At 46.6% G+C, this 20919-nt stretch overlaps 2 protein-coding genes across 2 annotated transcripts in view; one reads left to right on the forward strand and one right to left on the reverse strand.

The window, feature by feature from the left end:
• wwc3 (WWC family member 3) overlaps positions 1-20919 on the reverse strand; it is a 275710-nt gene that overhangs the window by 225862 nt on the left and 28929 nt on the right. The gene's annotated exons all lie outside the window — the stretch shown is intronic.
• Positions 3303-20919, forward strand: part of LOC147107385 (claudin-24-like) — a 132724-nt gene continuing 115107 nt past the window's right edge. Inside the window, exon 1 of the mRNA XM_086006373.1 lies at positions 3303-3567. The gene's annotated coding sequence lies outside the window, so the exon portion shown is untranslated. The remainder of the gene's footprint in view (positions 3568-20919) is intronic.

The following is a 20919-nucleotide window of genomic DNA, read 5'->3' on the forward strand; positions in this document are numbered from 1 at the left end:
GATGGGGACTGGTCGGGCCTCTGTTCAAGGAAGAAGCGGAGTGCCCTCAGGCCATCCTGGTGGGGGATGGAGGTGTAGAGGGATTGTACGTCCATGGTGAAAAGGAAGCGGCTGGGGCCAGGAAACTGGAAACTGTTAAAGTGGCGGAGAGTGTCCGAAGAGTCGCGGATGTAGGTGGGAAGAGACTGGACAAGGGGAGAAAGAGAGTCAAGATAGGAAGAGATAAGTTCCGTGGGGCAAGAACAGGCTGAAACGATGGGTCTACCAGGGCAGTCCTGTTTGTGGATCTTGGGAAGGAGGTAGAAGCGGGCTGTGCGGGGTTGGGGATCTATGAGGTTGGTGGCAGCGGGGGGGGAAGATCTCCAGAGGAGATGAGGTCAGTGACAGTCTTGGAAACGGTGGTTTGATGTTAGGTAGTGGGGTCATGGTCCAGGTGGAGGTAGGAGGGGGTGTCGGAGAGTTGGCGTTCAGCTTCCGCTAGGTAGAGGTCAGTACGCCAAACAACAACAGCACCACCCGTGTCAGCGGGTTTAATGACAATGTCAGGGTTGGATCTAAGAGAATGGAGTGCTGCAAGTTCAGAGGGAGGTAGGTTGGAGTGAGTGAGGGGAGCAGAGAAATGGAGACAGCCGATGTCACGGCGGCAGTTAGCGATGAAAAGATCTAGAGAGGGTAAGAGGCCAGGGGGAGGGGTCCAGGTAGAACGGGAATTCTGCAAGCGGGAGAAAGGGTCAGTAGTGCGGGGGGAAGACTCCTGGCCAAAGAAGTGGGCACGGAGACGAAGGCGGCGGAAAAAGAGCTCAACATCGTGCCGAGCTCGAAATTCATTGAGGTGGGGGCGTAAGGGAATGAAGCTCAGGCCTTTGCTGAGGACTGATCGTTCGGGGTCAGAGAGTGGAATGTCAGAGGGGATAGTGAAAACACGGCAGGGGGTGAGATTGGGAGAAGGGGGGGTCAGAGGAAAGTGAAGGGGAAGAAGGTTCCGGAGGGGCGTTGGTGTCCAAGAGTTGATGAAGCTTGCGATCCTTGACATCGGAGAGGAAGAAAAAAAGTTTTTTGTTGAAGCGTCGGAGGATGAAATGGAACTGTGGACCCGGACAGCTTTGAAATAGAGTGCGCCGGTGCTGCTGAAGAGAGAGGTCGAGAGTGTTCATGTGGCGCCGCATGGCGATGAGCGTGGATCTCAGGATGTGGCGAGAGCAGTAGTTCGAGGAACGATGAATATCTTGGAGATATTTGTAATCCTGGGTGGATCCGAAGCACGAAGTCTTACGATGGTCGGGTGACTCTTGCTCGGTTCACTATTGTTCAAGCAGCCTGTTCCACTGAATAAATTTATGTTGGATTGAGCTGCCTTCAAAACTTGTAAGTTTACCTCTGTGGCAGACTGTATGGCTCGCAGAAGAATTTTGACAGTGTAATGAGGGTCAAATTTGTCTTGGTTGGGGCGAATACAAAATGGCAGCTCGATTTACACACCATCCGATTCTCTTTTCTACTGAAGTCTATCGACTCTCATCAAGACTCCAGCAGTTACTTTCTTAATTCCGGCCCCTTACCCAAGGAATCTTGTGATTATTCTCCCCCCTTCTGCTCTCAGCAATCCCATACAACAACTTGCATTTACAGTATATAGCGCCATTAGTAGCAAAACGTCCCAAGTTGCTTCACAGGAGCTTAATCAGACAAAAATTGACACCGAGTCAAAGGAGGAGACGTTAGGACAGGTTGGTCAAAGGGGTAGGTTTTAAGGAGCGTCTTAAAGGAGAGAGAGGGGGAGAGAGAATTCCAGAGCTTAGGGCCCAGACAGCTGAAGGCACGGCCGCCAATGTTTTGGTGAAGGTAATGGGGGACAGACAAGAGGCCAGAGTTGGAGGAACGGAATTCTGAGAGGGTTGTGGGGCTGGGAGAGGTTAGAGATAGGGAGGGGGGGGGGGGGGGGCGAGGCCACGGAGGGATTTGAACAGGAGGATGCAAATTTTAAAAATCGAGGCATTGCTGGACTGGGAGTCAATGTAGGTCAGCGAGCACAGGTGTAATGGGTGAATGGGATGTGGTGAGAGTTAGGATATGGGCAGCAGAGTTTTGGATGAGGTTAAGTTCATGGAAGGTGGAAGGCCGGCCAGGAGAGCATTGGAATAACCAAGTCTGGAGGTCACTGGATTCCGTAATGAGAACTCACATGCTGCTGCACTGGTCCCTTTTTCCTCTGCAGCGTGCATCAACAGCACCATTTTCTCCATTGCCTGCATCACGTTCTGGGTAATGTGATTTTAAAAATCAAATTCTGTTAAATTTACAGCGAGATATCTCCACTGTGAAAGGTGTTATGTCAGCCTCTTATGTGCCTTCAAGTGTCTTCAACCCTGCTCCTGATACTAAGGGCAAACTGGCTCCTCTCAAAAGGCATGAGATTCTTACGGAAGAAGGAGTCGTCGCCGATAATACAGCGCTACGGAACCATTCACAGGTTCCCTTGGGGGATCTTGGTGATAGAACTCTTGCCACGGAGTCAGAAGTTCATGGGTTCATGCCCCACTCCAGAGTCTTGAGCATATAATCCAGGCTGACACTCCCAGTGCAGTATTAAGGGAATGCTGCACTGTCAGAAGTGCCATCTTTTGGGTGAGATGTTAAACTGAGGCCCTGTCTGCCCTCTCAGGGTGGACGTAAAAGATCCCATGACACTATTTGAAGAAGAGCAGGGAAGTTCTCCTGGTGTCCTGGCCAATATTTATCCCTCAATCAACATCACAAACACATTATCTGGTCATTATCACATTGCTGTTTGTGGGAGCTTGCTTTGCGCAAATTGCCTGCTGTGCTACAGTGACTACACTTCAAAAGTACTTCATTGGCTGTAAAGTGCTTTGGGACATCCCGAGGTCATGAAAGGCGCTATATAAATGCACGTTCCTTCTTATTTTTTCTTTTAACTGCTTTTACTGAGCTCATTCCACACATTCAATACTCTGTGGAGAGAAAATAAATCCTTCAAATCACAACTTGTGCTCAAGGCCTGGATTTTATTGTCATATCCTCTAATTCGTCATACCCTTAGGCAGACTGACGTACCTTGTGCAAAAAATATACATTAATACTGATGGTTTATAATCATTTAAAAAATGTAGAAAAGATTTTTTTTAAACGATTGAAATTACAAGGCAAACAATGCGGTTACCTTGACTTATACGTTCACATGCACCAGATGTTGCATCACACGAGGGCAGTCAGGGTTTAACAAGGTCAAAAGCCTTAGTGCAGACCAATAATTCACTCAAACGTAGCATTACAGGGGTCGATTAATCAGCGTCACAAGGAACACCGATGCGGAGTCAAACATTGCGATTCCAACTCAAAGTACAGATGGGGAGATCGAGAATGCCGTAATGCTTTCAGAACTGTAACAGGTCCATGGCATCAAAAAACAAAGAAATTTGACTTCTTAAAAAAAAAAAATGGTCGAGATCGTAGTTCCAAAAAAGTCAACGGCTTTCACTGGATTTACAAAGAAAAGAACTTTGACTATGGCAGAGATGAAGAGAGATCCTTAAACCACTGCAACCAGTAAGTTGTTCAATCCAATTTCTTCTTTAATTTTAATATGCGGAGAATAATGGGCCTGTGGAAGCAATTATGGGGTAATAAAGTTTATGCGGTTGGTACCAAACTCTTGCCAGTTCGGTTGTAAATCCAGCGCTAAATCTCTAGCCCAGCGCAGTGCATCAATTCCTTTGCCATTAATTCACATTTTGAATCCTATGCCGAGACCCTTCAAAAACTAGTGTTTCCCACCATCTCGACCTCAACATAAAGCTGAAACAATATGAAGTTCAATCAACCTCACTACCGACGTGAATCTATTTCCCACCCCTATTTGTACACCAGCATTCTGAACTTCTGACAACAATTACACCAGCACTGGTATTTTAAGTATCTGTTGGGTGTCAGCTGTGGCTTAATGGTAGCTCAGTGGTTGTGGGTTCAAGCCCCACTCCAGAGACTTGAGCACATAATCTAGGCTGACACTCCAATGCAGTACCGAGGGAATCGCTGTACTGTTGGAGTTGCCGTCATTCAGATGAGACATTAAACCGAGGCCCCGTCTGCCCTCTCAGATGGATGTAAAAGATCCCAGGTCACTATTTTGAAGAACAGCAGGGGAGTTCTCCACAGTGTCCTGTCTAAAGATCTGGTCACTATCACATTTCTGTTTATGGGAGCTTGCTGCGTGTAAAATGGCTGCCGCGTTTACTATATTACAAGAGTGACTATACTTCAAAAGAACTTCTTTGGCTGTAAAGCGCTTTGGGACATCCGGAGGTTGTGAATTGGCGCTATATAAATGCAAGTTATTTCTTTCTCATCACCAGCCCAGTCTTGGCACTGCACAGACCAGCAGTTCAACAAGAAATCCCACCACCACCTTCTGAGGGCAACTAGAGAAGGGTAATAAATGCCGGCCTCGCCAGCGATGCCCACATCTCAATAATGAATTAAAGTTGTTAGCGTTCATTTAAATAGACAAATTTTACAGCCATTTTAGACACACACATTTAAAAGAAAGGTTTTTTTTTTTTTTTTGCATACGCCTGCGCGTTTGTATTCATTCTTGGGATGTGGGCATCGCTGGCAAGGCCGGCATTTATCGCCCAACCCTAGTTGTCGGTTTGATACAATTGAGCAGCCTGCTAGTCCACTTCAGACAGCAGTTAAGAGTCAACCACGTTGGTATGGGATTGGAGTCACATATAGGCCAGACCGGGTAAAGACAGCAGGTTTCCTTCCTTAAAGGACATTAGTGACCCAACTGGGGTTTTTTTTTGACAATCCGGCAGCTTCACAGTCACTTTTACTGAAACCAGCTTTTTATTTCCAGATTTTTAAAACGGAATTCAAATGCTCAAACTGCCATGGTGGGAATTGAACTTGCTTTATTGGGATGATTACTTCAGGCTGTGGACTACTAGTCTAGTAACATAACCACTGCACTACCTACCGTACCCAGAAATATATCACCCATAAATCTTAGGAGCAGCCTCATTAAAATCAGTGAAAGCAAAATCCTTTCAAAACTAATTAGATGAGTCATCATATAGTCAGTTATGATGATTTTATAAAGTGTTTTTTTCCCCCAAATACTTAATTGATGGGTATCCAAGTTACTGAATTGAAAGAGCTTTGCAGCCTCATTGTACAACATTTAGTAAGCCAGGATGGATAAGTTACATTAATCATAAGCGCATCTTTTAGCAGGAGGCTATAAGTGTTGGATCAAGTCAGGATACCTAGCGTGTACAATCAGTGCAACCAGGCCACAGGATGTTACTTGAAAAGGCCCAACGTGAAGTAAGTTTCAGGAGTGTTAACATATTTCCTAGACTTACAGAAAACAGAACTCAACCTTAATTTCACGACTGCTGAAATCAGAGAAGCCTTAAAGTATGGGAAACGCTGAAGTTGGGCTTAAAGGAGAGACTAGAGAAGCTGGGATTATTCTCCTTACAGCAGAGACGGTTGAGGGGAGATTTAATCGAGGCATTCAAAATTGTGACGGGTTTGGAGCAAATAAGGAAAAACTGTTTGCACTGGCAGGAGGGTCAGTAACCAGAGGACAAAGATTTAAGATAATTGGCAAAAGAACCAGAGGGGAGATGAGGAGAATTTTGCTTACACAGCGAGTTGTGGTGATCTGGAATGCACTGCCTGAAAGGGTGTTGGAAGCAGATTCAATACAGGTAGACTACCCTTTATCCGAACTTCCGAAAACCGAAACCCTCTAAAAACCAAAGGTTTTTTCGGTCAGCGTAAGTCGTGCGCACGACATGACCAGAGTGGCGCACGACTTACGCTGAGCAGAGGGTCAGCGTAAGTCGTGCGCACAACCCCCCGCCGGAACCACCTCTCTTCCAAAGGCTCGAAAGCAATGAGAGCTCTGAGCCCGCGGCGGTGCCGGCCCCTGTTCCGACCGAGCACGACGACCTGTTGGTGGAAATGCGGAACTTCATTGCATTCCAGGCTAGCAGCAACGGATGAGCCATGACTGCGGACCCCCCCGCGGACCCCGACCCCCGCCGACCCCCCCGCGGACCCCCGACGCCGACCCCCCCGCGGACCCCCACCGACCCCCGCCGACCCACCTTCCGAAATCCGAAATTTTCCGAAAACTGAAACACGGCTGGTCCCGAGGTTTTCGGATAAAGGATAGTCTACCTGTAGTAACTTTCAAAAGGGAATTGGATAAATACTTGGAAAGGAAACATTTGCAGGGCTGTGGGGAAAGAGCAGGGAGCGGGACTAATTGCACAGGCACAACAGCTGAATGGCCTCCTTTTGTGCTAGATGATTCTCTTCTTCTTAGGCAGTCCCTCAGAACCGAGGATGACTTGCTTCCGCATTAAAAATGAGTTCTCAGGTGACTGATGAGTCCAATGCGGGACCTACAGTCTTTGTCATAGGTGGGGCAGACGGTGGTTGAAGGGGCGGGTGGGTGGGGTGCTTGGGTTGACGTGCGCTCCTCGAGCTTGGCTTCCGCTTGCTCCCAGCAAAGAGACTCGAGGTGTTCGGCACCTTCCCGGATGCTTCTCCTCCACTTTGTGCGGTCTTGGGCCAGGGATTCCCAGGTGTCGGTGGGGATGTTGCACTTTTTCAAGGAGTTCAAGGTGGGCAAGAGAGCCCCAGGGCAGCATGGTGGCATAGTGGTTAGCACTGTTTCCTCACAGCGCCAGGGGCCCGGGTTCGAATCCGGCCTCGGGTGACTGTGTGGAGTTTGCACATTCTCCCCGTGTTTGCAGTGGGTTTCCTCCCACAGTCCAAAGATGTGCGGGGTAGGTTGATTGGCTATGATAAATTGACCCTTAGTGTTAGGGGGATTAAATACGTGGGGTTACGGGGATAGGGTGGGATATGTGTTGATGTAGGGGTTACGGGGATCGGGTGGGATATGTGTCGGTGCAGGCTCGATGGGCTGAAATGGCCTCTATCTGCACTGTGGGGTTTCTGTGATTCTGTGATTCTGTAGTGTATTTAGACTTCCAAAAGGCATTTGACAAGGTGCCACACAAAAGATTATTGCTTAAGATAAAAAATCACGGGATTGGGGGTAATATTCTGGCCTCTATCTGCACTGTGGGGATTCTGTGATTCTGTGGGCAGAGGATATGATTCTATAAAGCATGTTGCAGCCAACTTTACTGTACCTGATCTAGGAATACTCAATGCTGACAATTAATCATTAAGTTTTGTCAACACAAAATTGGTAACTTGCATTGAGAGTGTGTCACAGAAAATAGTCACAGAGTTTTCTGGCTTTAGGTATACACTGAATGTTGGAAAATTCCAGAAATGTTTTATATTTCAAGTTTGGCAAATCGTCGAACCACTCTTCCTGCCTTGTGAATAGTCTTTGCAAGAAGATTTTGACAGTAACTTATTTTTGCATGAAGATTAATATACTTATAGATACAGCCTGCAGGCCTCAAGGTCCTCTGCAATGCTGAGGGAACTATAAATATGTCTTTTAAGCAACCACCACGTCAAGTTGCCGTTTCCAACAGTGAACCTGATTGAGATGTCAAGACACTGAGAAATTTGGCAGCTGGTTGAAAATCGGAATATCAACAACACGGTGCAGATGGGGCCAACTGCTCAAAGTACAGGAAACTTTCGATTTACCGGCACCTAAATAACCAGAAATCTCGGTTAACCGGCAAAATTCAGGAGTAGGTTCAGGTAAGTTTTATTACTTGCCTTCCTCCATCTGTTGCTGTGCAAGGGTGTGGCTGCAGCTGTTGCTAAGCTACAGAGACGCTTGGAACTTGTGGCCATTGTTCTGAACCTGTTGCTAAGCAACAGGGTTTGTTGCTTTATACGGAGCTCTCAGCTCCGTATCTTTTACTATAGCTTTCGGTTATCCGGAATTATTGATGAACCGGCATCACGTCGGTCCCGTCCGTGCCGGACAAAAAAAAGTTTCCTGTATGAGAAGCATCAGTGACAAGACTGTAAATAATTACCATCTAACTAGCTTTAAGAAATTCAGACAATCATACAGCACAATATTGAAGGTGGGCAATTCAATTTTTTCTTCTATTTTACAGTCTCCAATACAGGAGACCAACAGTTGTATTAATCACACTGTGAAATAGGCATCACACTCCACCAGTCTGACGCACAAATTAGAGGTGGCATCTTTCGGATGAGATGTTAAACTGAGGCCCCGTCTGCCCTCTCAGGTAGACGTAAAAGATTCTAAAGCACTAATCGAAGATGATCAGGGGAGTTTTCCCCGTGTCCTGGCCAATATTTATCTCTCGACCAACATCGGTGAAAGATTATCTGGTGGTTATCTGATTGCTGTTTGTGGGACCTTGCTGTGCGCAAATTGGCTGCCACGTTTCCTACATTACAACAGTGACTACACTTCAAAAGTACTTTCTTGGCTGTAAAGCGCTTTTGGGATGACCCAAGGTTGTGAAAGGCGCTATAGAAATACAAGTTGTTACTTTCTTATACAGTAGGGAAACCGTAAATCTGGTAATATATTCAAATTGTCATAGGGAGCTAGTCACAGGCCAAACTATTTACATTCGTTTCATGATCTACCAGAGTCAAACTAGCTACGTAAATTCAATACTTAACTAGTGGGGTTTTCAAGATGGCTTCATGTCACATCTGGAGAGCATTAAAACAATATCTGCATTAGTAATAATTCCCATTAAAACTAAATGTCACTTTTTTAAAATATCATCCAAACACCTATGGTATAAACAAGTTAAATAATGATGACCAGGCCACTTTATTCTGCACAGTGAAGCCTGCAGGTAGATATAGTCAGAAATGACTAATGGATAGACAACTAAATGCAGTGGAAGTGGAAGAACAATGTCTTCTGAAACAAACATTCAGATCTTCTGCTGAAATATTAAACTTCAAGCATGCTAGTGCAAACAAGCGGCAAAGGTGGCCAGGAAAGCTGGAAACAGTAGAAATCCCCAAAACCTTGGTGTATCACCATGCCTAAACCCTTAAATGAGGAGGACAGGTTGCACAGACTAGGCTTCTTTCCCTCAAGTATAGAAGATTAAGGAGTGATCTAATTGAGGTGCTCGAGATGATTAAAGGCAGGGGAGATAGAGAGAAACTACTTTCCCTCATGGGGGGGGGGGGGGGGTCCAGAACAAGGGGGTATAACCTTAAAATTAGAGCCGAGCCATTCCAGGAGGCACAACTCCAGGCAAAGGGGAATGGAAATCTGGAAAACTCTTCCCCCAAAAAGCTGTTGAGGCTGGGGGTCAATTGAAAATTTCAAAACTGAGATTGATAGATTTCTGTTAGGCAAGAGTATTAAGGGTTACGGAACCAAGGCAGGTAAAATGGAGTTAAGATACAGATCAACCATGATCTCATTGAATGGTGGAACAGGCTCGAGGGGCTGAATGGCCGACTCCTGTTCCGTTCTATTCATCCACTACCCACTGACTAACTTCTTCCAGAGTCAGTGTTTACAGTCGGAGTTCCACCATTTAAAGTGTGCATACCATTCCTCATCCAATTATTTCATATTACTTGCAAAGTGTCCAGTGTCTGCAATGTGTGCGCCATTCCCCTGGGAATCGTTGCTAGGAGAGTTCTGGGGTGTTTTGCGGTTCATTCTAGACACTGGATTGGATCAAGGCTCTGTACTTTGCTTCACCATAAACGTTCTTTGCTCATTTTGATCCAAATGTCACCAAATGCATCTCAACGAATTCAGGATGAGCAGAGAACATTTAGTGTTGAGCAGCGCACCAGGTCTAAGGGTACACACTAGTGTCACCAACCCATCCATTCATCTCTTAGGGCACACTCTCTCACAAGCACCCCATGGAAATGTTACTGTAAGTACTCTCTGCCCTTTAAATATAATGGATGGAGATAGAATCATATAGAATGATACAGCACAGGAGGCTATTCGGCCCATCACGCCTGTGCCGGCTCTTTGAAAGAGCTATCCAATTAGACCCACTCCCCTGCCTTTTACACTGTACTGTATTTTTCATGCTCTCTACTACTGATGGAAATTGGCTTTGTGCCTTTTGCAGCAATATAGGCATGTCGAATACAAATGAAACCTGATCTACATTTTGAATGGCGGTCAGTTAGGACGTACGGAATCTGGGTCACTCAATCTCTGGAAGTCAGCAGGAAGTTTCTAACTGGTGCGAAGATACCACCCCAAGGACAGGTCAAGACCAAAATCAAATGCCCTTCATTTTCGCCCGAAATAGAGCTTCAACTCTAACCTCAAGTCACGCTGACGTTCAAACTCTTTTTTACTGTCCATCATTGAGCCACATCAGCAAGCTGTCCTCCAACTCAGGAATAGCCTCTCTAATGGAGCATAGGCAGCCAACAGACTATTATTTGAAGGATGCTCTCCAGTTTTTATATTTGCAAGCTTGCTGCAGATAGACATTAGTTCCAATCATCTGGAATTGACACGGTCGACTACTATGCACCTATGTGTATTGAGCAATCTGAAGGTTTTCTGTTGCACTGTATCTCTTGCAACAACACATGACCAAACTACATTGGGCACTGGTCCAGCAATGCCTGGAATTTAAAATTCTCATCCTTGTAATCAAATCCCTCCATGGCCTCAGCCCTCCCCACCTCTCTAACCCTATAACCCTCGGAGATCTCTGCGTTCCTATAATTCTGGCCTCTTGTGCGTCCCGATTTCCTTCGCCCCACCTTTGGCGGCAGTGCCTTCAGCCATCTAGGCCCTAAACTCTGGAAATCCTTTGATAAACCTCTCGGTCGCATCTATTTGCAACACCAGATTTCTGATTAGTCCCTTTGGAGGACAAGACATACCCAACAGTTTGTCTGGAATGTATAATTTGATCCTGTCTGCTGTAGCCAACCCTGCAATGTGTAATTTGATCCAGTCTTGCCAGATATTTGTCCTTGGCTGGTAAAATAAAAGACTTCATATTCTATTTAGTGGGTGAATTCAGATGAGCCAAATTGCCTTCCTCACCCATAATGCTCTTGTGATTTTGTGCAATATTTGCCTGTGTACCAAGACCCAGGTGGAGGCTCAGTCTGTTACATCTCAATTTCCTCCTGTTTAAAGCTCCAGTTTCCTCCAGCGATATGGAATGATTGGGTTTTTTTTAAATTGTCGAAAAGGGACATTTCTCACGTCATTGAACAGTGACATCGCTTTCCCAATATTAAACATTAACACCTTGCATTATTACAGGGGGGAGCAGAAATCCAGCCGCGCTCACTAATAAGCGTTGCAGCACTGATGATTTCCCAGACTGTTCCTTTCAAATTTGTGATCGGACTTATGACCAACAGAAACCAAATCTAGTTCCCAAAGTTTCCCCGGAGTCTGTAGCTCTAGATTGTTGCAGATTGGACTACAAGTTCAGGCCGTTCCTTATGTGGGAGCCAAGTGTGGCGCAGCCGGAGCGCTGAGCAGATGCACTCGCGAACATGTAGTTGGTAACGGCGGCGCCCAGGAGCCACGCATGAACCCTGTGCTGGGCCAGAAAGCGCGAGATGTGGCAGAGCCCCAACACCACCAAACCCAGGAATCCTCACTCACTCGCCCGCCGCACAATTTTTTTAGTCTCCCAGAACTGCCATCTAACAGACTGAGCCTCCACCTGGGTCTTGGTACACAGGCAAATATTGCACAAAATCACAAGAGCATTATGGGTGAGGAAGGCAATTTGGCTCATCTGAATTCACCCACTAAATAGAGTATGATGTCTTTTATTTTACCAGCCAAGGACAACTATCTGGCAAGACTGGATCAAATTACACATTGCAGGGTTGGCTACAGCAGACAGGATCAAATTACACATTCCAGACAAACTGTTGGGTATGTCTTGTCCTCCAAAAGGGAAATCTGGTGTTGCAAATAGATGCGACCGAGAGGTTTAGCAAAGGATTTCCAGAGCTTAGGGCCTAGATGGCTGAAGGCACTGCCGCCAAAGGTGGGGCGAAGGAAACCGGCTGCCCTCCGGTTTCCCCCAGCCAACTGACCCTCCTTCATCTCCTGACCCTCAGCACAAACAAGCCCAAACTTCAGCCCAGCGTCTTGAAGCATAGAAACAGAGAAAAACAGGAGCAGGAGTCGGCCATTCGGCCCTTCGAGCCTGCTCCGCCATTCAATGAGAGCATGGCTGATCCTCTAACACAATACCATGTTCCCGCTCTCTCCCCATACTCCTGGTCACACAGCTGCAGAGCCAGAGTCTCGTCCCCCACACTCAAGACTCCAACCCCGAAGCCGCCGGCCAGCCTGCCCCACAGATCACTAGCGATGGTCTGACAAGGGCTCTCCTGTGCACATGCGCCGCCCACAGGGGCAGAAGGTGCAAAAGACTGCAAATAATCACAGTGAAACCTCTCTGCCTCTCAAAGGAGGCTTTGAGAGCCTCCTTAAAAACTACCTCTTTGACCAAGCTTTAGTCACCTGTCCTATTATTCTCCTTATGTGGCTCGGTGTCAAAGTTTGTCTGATAACGCTCCTGTGAAGCGCTTCGAGTTGTTTTACTACGTTAAAGGCACGATATAAATGCAAGTTGTTGTTGAACAGCTTTTAAAGGAAGTACAGAAGCTCGGGGAAAGGAGGAGGCAGGGAAAGACCAAAAAGGAGATGTCTGTGAGAGGGTGGAGGGCAGGAGTGATTAAAAGGACAAAAGGGATGAAGGTGCAAGGCAAAAGGTGATAATGAGATAAGTACAGAAACAAAAGGTGTAAATGGTTACAGCTCATCTACAACAGATGCTGCCTGACCTGCTGTGCATTTTCTGGTTTTATTTCAGATTTCCAGCATCCACAGTATTTTGCTTTTGACCAGGTAAGTTAACAGTGCTCAACAGCCAAATGTGGTGGTGGTGATGGGGCAGGGGGGGGGGGGAAGAAAGAGGGGTATTTGCACACAGATATTTTTGCAAAAATGCATGACCCAAAGCAAGGGGTGGAGGGCGGCGGGGGCGGTGTATTATATACAGAGCAAGATTTACGGTAAAACGGTTTTTCCATACGGTCTACACCATACATGCGAAGTGATGTAGAATGGTTGATGTTACAGGGCGAGGCGATGGGGAGAGGAATCAGTGCTCCACAGGCCCATTTCTAACCCAGGCTATTTACGGCTTTCCTCAGGTGGCTCCTTTCACACACTTATCACCCAAGCACCAGTGATTGTGACACACAAGCCTGCGCACAAAGATCATGTTATTACTGATAATGACGCTCGCACCCCCTGTGGCACATTCCCACATTCCGAAAAGCCTAGACATACCTGCATTTTTCCTGCATGATATCAGGGACCTGCTGACATGACCAACCTTCGGAGAACCTATTTGTGGCTGACAGACAGTGTGAGGAAATGGAAACCTGTGTTAAAACTACAGCGGAGCCTGTCGTAATGGAGGGAACCTCGCAATAAACATCGGAAATTGGTGGAGAATCAAGTTCCCTTGTTCTTCAAATCAGACAAGAATTTTTAAGCTTCTAACTCATTTAAAAAACAGTCCAATCGAGTTTGCAGCAGGTGCCAATATTTTATTCCCATTTTAAAAGATGAAATATTCTTTTCAGTACACGATCTCAGCACTCCTTCAGTAGTGCACTGGATTAGGTGCACTAGTCTCTGGAGTAGGACTTGAACCCACGACCTACTGATTCAGAGGCGAGAGGGCTAGCAACTGAGCCTCGGCTGACACTGTGTACTGTGCACGATTGGTTTGTTAGGAGTACTGAGAGTAAGGTTTTTGATTACAATGCCTGTATGTTGTACAACAGAACTCCAAACATTTTTTTTTTTTTTTTTTTAAATAGCTGGCAGATTAAGGCAGTAACTCAGTCTGCAGGTTCCATGTCACCCGGTAGTTTAAAAAAAATTCTTAGCACGTGGGTGATTCTGGTAGACCTACATTTATGGCCTATCCCTAGTTGCCCTGAGATGATGGTGGTGGGCAATCTCCTGAAATCCCTGCAGTCCACAATGGTGTTGGGTAGCGAGTTCCAGGATTTTGACACAGTAGTGATGAAGCAATAGCACCGTATACCCAAATCAGGGTGGGACGTGTGACTTGGGAGGGGAGCCTGTAGGTGAACTTCGAGGTGACGGGGCTCCCACAATCTTGCTGTTCTTATTCTCCTTGATGCTGGAAGGTGCCCTTGAAGTAAACTTGGTATATGGCTGCAGTGCTTTCTGTAGATACTGCAGCCACACACGGAGGGTAGTGGGCGAGGTGGATATAGAGTCCAGTGGCAGAGGCCAAGCAGACAGCTCTGCCCCGGGTGGCACTGCGCTTCTGGAGTGCTGCTGTAGGCCAGTGCTGAGCATTCCAACACACTCCTGACTGGAGACTTGTAGTGGACAGGCTTTGAGGGATCAGGAGGCGAGGCGCCTATTGCAGAGTCTACAGTTCTTGTAGTCATGTTATTGACATGACTGGTCCAATTAAAGATTCCGGTCACTGGGGACCCCAGGCTGTGGGAGGCCTCACAAATTGTGCTACCGTCAGGGGAAGTGGTTGTGCCTTTTCTTATTGGAGATGGTCATTGCCTGGCACTTACGTGGCAGGAATGCTACCTGCCATTTGTCAGCATGAGTCTGAATGTTGCCCGTGCTCTACTGTTATGGGCTGCTTTATTATCAGAGGAGTTGTGAATGAACAAATGAAGAGTCCCATTCCTGAGCTTACAATGGAGGGAAGGTCATTGATGAAGCAACTGAAGATGGTCATCAGTGCACCGCCAGTTTGAATTATTGACTTATAACCTGTTGCTCACTATTACATCGATCTATATGGTACGTCCTGCATCAAACACACACTCATATCGTCATACATTTCAAAGTGCCACACCTGTCACAGGTATCTCACATCCACATGGCAACAAAACCATGCTGATTGGTTTGCATTCAGCTACTGGAATATTTCAGCCAAAAGAACAAACAAACTTGCATTGATATAACACCTCATTCCATCTTCAGGATGTCCTAAAGCATTTCACAACTAATGGATTACTTGTGAAGTGTCGTCGCTGTTATTGTGCATGCAAACACAAGTCAATTTACACACAGCAAGGTTCTGAACAGCAAATGAATGTATGACCAGATAATTGGCTTTCTTGGTGGTGTTGGTTGAGGGGCTAGTTGTCCAGGACATCTGGAGAATTCCCTGCTCTTCATCAAATAGGGCGACTTGAACCTCCAGAACAGGCAGATGGGGCTTTGGTTTAACGTCCCATCCAAAAACAATGTACTTCTGACAATGCAGCGCACCCTTGAGTAATGCACGGAAGTGTCAGCTCAAGTAGTGGAATGGGTCACAGACCAACGACCTTCTGACTTAAAAGTGCCTGAGAAAACAAACAGGGACAATCTCACTGTTAGTTGCTGCCTGGTTTACGTGTGCTGACCTCTGCAAGCACTACACAGAGGTGCAAACAGGCTGGGTAAATGCAGTATATAACAGAAAATGCTGGAAACACTCAGCAGGCCAGGCAACATCCGTGGAGAGAGAAACAGAGTTAACGTTTCGGGTCGAAACCCTTCTACAGAACTGAGAAGAAAAGGCAGGAAATGAAACAGATTAAAAGGCAGTTTAGGGGCTGGGAAATGGGGGAGGGGGTGAAAGAGGAGACATTAAGATTATTCAAGGTGAGACCAGATGGTAATAGGACAGGTAAAGAAACAAACAATGGCTCTAGATTAGGTGTGAAATGCGCTGGTAGAGTGAGAGACAGCTGCCGTGTGGGAGAGAAAAAAGGAAAAGGCACAAACCAAAAGTGTGGATAAAAAAATATAAAAATAATAACGGGGGCCGAGGTTATGGTCTGAAATTGTTGAACTCGATATTGAGTCCGGAAGGCTGTAAAGTGCCTAATCGGAAGATGAGGTGCTGTTCCTCGAGTTTACGCTGAGCTTCCGTGGAACAATGCAAAAGACCGCAGACGGTGAGGTCCGAGTGGGAATGGGGCGGTGAATTAAAATGACAGGCGACCGGAAGCTCAGGGTCACCCTTACGGACTGAACGGAGGTGTTCCACAAAGCAGTCGCCCAATCTGCGTTTGGTCTCCCCAATGTAGAGGAGACCGCACCGTGAGCAGCGAATACAGTATACTAGATTGCGAGAAGTACAAGTAAATCGCTGTTTCACCTGGAAGGGGTGTTTGGGGCCCTGGACAGTGGGAAGGGGGGGGGGGGCGGGGGGGGGGGGGGGGAGGTATATGGGCAGGTGTTACATCTCCTGCGCTTGCACGGGAAGGTGCCGGGCGAAGGGGAAGGGGTGCTGGGGGGTGATAGAGGAGTGGACTAGAGTGTCTCGGAGGGAGCGGTCCCTACGGAATGCTGAAAGGGGAGGGGAAGATGCGTTTGGTAGCGGGATCACGTTGGAGGTGGCGGAAATGGCGGAGGATGATCCGTTGAATGTGGAGGCTGGTGGGTGAAAAGTGAGGACAAGGGGAACCCTATCGTGGTTCTGGGAGGGAGAGGCAGGGGTGAGGGCAGAAGTGCGGGAGATAGAACGGACATGGTCGAGGGCCGTGTCAACCACGGTAGAGGGGAATCCTCGGTTGAGGAAAAAGGAAGACATGTCAGAAGCACTGGTGTGGAAGGTGGCATCGTCGGAGCAGATGCGGCAGAGACGGAGAAACTGGGAGAATGGAATAGAGTCCTTACAGGAGGCGAGGTGGGAGGAAGTGTAGTCCAGGTAGCTGTGGGAGTCAGTGGGCTTGTAGTGAATGTTGATCAATAACCTATCCCCAGAGATGGAGACGGAGAAGTCGAGGAAGGGAAGGGAAGAGTCGGAGATGGACCATGTGAAGGTGAGGGAAGGGTGGAAATTGGAGGCAAAGTGAATGAAATTGTCTAGTTCAGGGCGAGAGCAGGAAACGGCACCGATACAGTCATCAATGTACCGGAAAAAAGTAGGAGGGGACCCGAGTAGGGCTGGAACAAAGAGTGTTCCACATATCCCACGAAAAGGCAAGCATAGCTAGGACCCATGCGGGTACCCATAGCAACACCTTTAATTTGGAGGAAATGAGTGGAGTCAAAGGAGAAGTTGTTTAATGTGAGAACAAGTTCCTTGGGTAAATGCAGTTCCTTGTTCACACTGCTGCACGAATGCTGCAGGTACTGCATCAGCAGGTGCAGCGCAAGCAACATTACTGCAGTCCAAAGCACACAAGAGGAAAGAGCTTGCATTTATATAGCGCCTCTCACGACCTCAGGACCTCCCAAATCACTTTACAGCCAATGAAATACACTTTGAAGTGTAGTCACTGTTGTAATATAGGAAATATGGCAGCCAATTTGTGCACAGCAAGCTCCCACAAACAGCAATGAGACAATGACCAGACAATCTGTTTTTAGTGATAACAACAGAAAATGCTGGAAAAAAACTCAGCAGGTCAGGCAACATCCGTGGAGAGAAATTTGAGTTGACGTTTTGGGTTGGACCCTTCTTCAAAACTGGAAACTGTTTTTAGTGATGTTGGTTGAGGGATAAATATTGGCCAGGACACCGGGGATAATGCCCCTGCTCTTCTAAATAAAATCTTTCACATCCACTTGAGAGGGTTTAATGTCTCATCCGAAAGACGGCACCTCCGACAATGCAGCACTCCCTCAGTGCTGCAGTGAAATGTCAGCCTGGATTATATGCTCAGGTCTCTGGAGCGGGACTGGAACCCACAACCCTCTGACTCAGAGACCATAGTGCTACCACTGAGCCAAGGCTGGCCCCGAGGGACATTAGGGAGTTACCATAAACCATATGTAGAATGAAGAAAGTTTCTCATATTTGCTGTACAACTGGTCCAGCACAGAGCAAATTGCTGCCTTTCTTGTTTGACTCATTGTTATAGGACTGAAAAAACTTTAAAACAGCTCCAGGTCCAGTATCCACATAGGAAAAGCAAAAGCTATTTTTCCTCATTTCCTACCGACAGGCAGCAGGACATGCCTGACTGCTCTGTGAGCACCATTACTGGTTTCAGAAAAACATATTGCAGATATAAACCAAATAAAGGAGTTTCCACCTTGTAAAAAAAACTCCAGATCAGGACAGTAGGTATGGTGTGAAGTGTGAGTGGGGACTACAAAAATATGCAATTGCAAACACAGTCTAAAAAGATTTTAAAGGTTTTAATTAGCTAAAGGGAGGCGGAACACTGCTCCAAACACTCGAAACGGGAGTAGAGAAGAGACCCTTCATGTACCTCCACTGTCCGTGCCAATTCTCCTTAATTCAACACCATGGCCATTTCTTCACAGGCACGGTCCACTTAGGATCGGCAACCATTTCAACAGGAAGCCGCCCGTCAAAATGAAACACTACGCACAAAAATAAAAGCACACACACACACAGACACAGAGTCACACACAGACACACACACACTTACTTTACAAAGTACGACTGCGGTCTACTCTTAATGCACACTTAGCTCAAATTATCTGATCATTCAACATTTGTGAAGCACTAAATATCCCACATTTATGTTGCTTATTGTATAATTCCATGTTTAAGTGCAAAATAAAAAGCAAATGGCTTTGAATTACCAGCAAACGGTCCGTTAGGGCAGCATTGTGGGGGGAGGGGTTTCATTTGGAAAATCTTGGCTGTTACAACTGAAGGAAAATGATTCCAGGTTTGACCTGAAAGAGCCTCACTGCTGAAGTCACTGTTGGAATTTCCTTTGTTTTGATCACTGCATACACCCAAGCTCTTAATTCTCCGAGTTTCCTCAGTCTATTGTGTGTGCAAGACTAACCTTCTGGTTAAAATGGACAAAACATCATAAATTATTCGATTTAAGAGGTTTGGAACCGAGCATCCGAACAAAATGAAAAGGGGATCTAGGGCGGCCTATTAATATACAGCTGTTTATTTTTTTTAAAACACACAAAACTAAACTGGCAAAAAAAAAATGCCCAAGCTGTTTCCACCATGGAGTGGGAACCTGAAAGTATGTACACAGACATTCTGAACAGGACCGTAAAATCCCCACAAACAGGACCGTAAAATCCCCACAAACAGGACCGTAAATCCCCCACAAAACCCACAGAAAATGATAAAGCTCTAAAGGCCACCAGAAATGAACACAGCCAAGAAAGTGCGTTACTGTGAACTTGATCAAACAGATGCAACAAGGCTCAACCCTGTACCTCCCGACAGCAGAATGGCTGAAGAGAAGTCAGCAATTGATGTACCGTGCGTGCAGACCCACGCTCCACAACTCTGCCACCTTGCCCGATCATTTTCAAATTCGTCCCACTCTTTGTGCTAAATTATCAATGTGATCTTTTCTCAGTTTATCAAACTGTCAGTACCGTGCAATCAAGTTAAAAATACTCCACGATATGAATTCCATAAAGAAAGGCTTGCATTTATATAGTGCCTTTCGCCACCTCAGCACATCCCATCTCGTTTTACAGCCAATTAAGTACTTTTGAAGTGTAGTCGCTGTTGTAATGTAGGAAACGGGATGGCTAATTTGTGCACAGCAAGGTCCCACAAACAGCAATGTGATAATGACCAGATAATCTGTTTTAAGTGATGTTGGTTGAGGGATAAATATTGGCCAGGACACCGGACACCTGCTCTTCTTTCAATAGTACCATGGGATCTTTTGCGTCCACCTGAGGGGGCAGACTGGGCCTCAGTTTAATGTCTCATCCGAAAGACAGATGCGGAGATCTATTTGGTAGGGTGCAGATTGTCCTGTATCTCGTTGCCACTCACTGATCTGACGCAGAGGTGTCTGTCCAAACTACCTGCAGACCAGAAGTGGCTCAACAGTTCATTCACCTGCATTCCACTGGTGAAACAGAGCGGCAAATCCAAGCAATGACGCCAAGGAGTTTGTTTCCAACTCAGCTTAGTTGGGGCTGGACTGGGAGGAGGGTGGGGAAATAGCAAAAGTGCTTTTGTGGATTATAGATTCATTTAAGTCCATAACTGAACCGGGAGGGAAGTAAATGAGGAGGATTGTTCTTATTCTTTGAAAGCAGTATTCGCTGTTGTATAAATGGAAGTTCTTTCTCTGTGACCCCATGCTCAGTGATACACAACTAAAGTGGCACACAAAAGACAAAACGTTTGGATACTCTTATTCCATCCAGATCATGATTATTATTTTTGAATCAGACAAACAATAACAACTAGCATTTATATACAGGAAACTCGCTTTTAACCGGCACCTAAATATCCGGAAATCTCTCTTAACCGGCAAAATTCAGGAGTAGGTTCAGATAATTTTTACTATTTATCAGTGGCCGTGTAACAGGGGTTCCTGGATCTGTGACCGTGCAACCGGGGCTCCTGCACCTGTGGCTGTTTCCTAGGCTCTTGTACCTTGGTAAGTATACCTCTCTGTAATCCGGACTTTTTGATCAACCGGCACCACGCCGGTCCGGTCAGTGCCAGATAAAAAAGAGTTTCCTGTAGCTCCTTTAATATAGTAAAATGTCCCAAGGCACTTCACAGGAGCGTAAATCAGACAAAAATTGACACCGAGCCACATAAGGCAATATTAGGATGAGTGACCGAAAGCTCAGTCAAGGAGGTAGGTTTTAAGAAGTGTCTTAAAGGAGGAGAGGCGGAGAGGTTTGGGGGGGGGGGGGGGGGGGGGGGGGGGGGGGGACCTCCACAGCTTAGGGCCCAGATGGCAGAAGGCACAGCTGCCAATGATGGGGCAAAGAAAGCGGAGGGATGCACAAGAGGCCAGAATTGGAGGAACACAGAGACCTCGGAAGGCTGTAGGAGGTTACAGAGATAGTGAGGGGCGAGACCATGGTGAGATTTGAACAGAGGAGGAGAATTTTAAAATCGAAGCGTCGTCAGACCCGGGAGCCAATGTAGGTCAGCGAGCACAGGGGTGACGGGTGAACGGGAT

The sequence above is a fragment of the Somniosus microcephalus genome, chromosome 14, assembly GCF_052327205.1.
Source record: "Somniosus microcephalus isolate GS21.2 chromosome 14, FLI_Smic_1.0, whole genome shotgun sequence".
Taxonomy (NCBI): domain Eukaryota; kingdom Metazoa; phylum Chordata; class Chondrichthyes; order Squaliformes; family Somniosidae; genus Somniosus; species Somniosus microcephalus.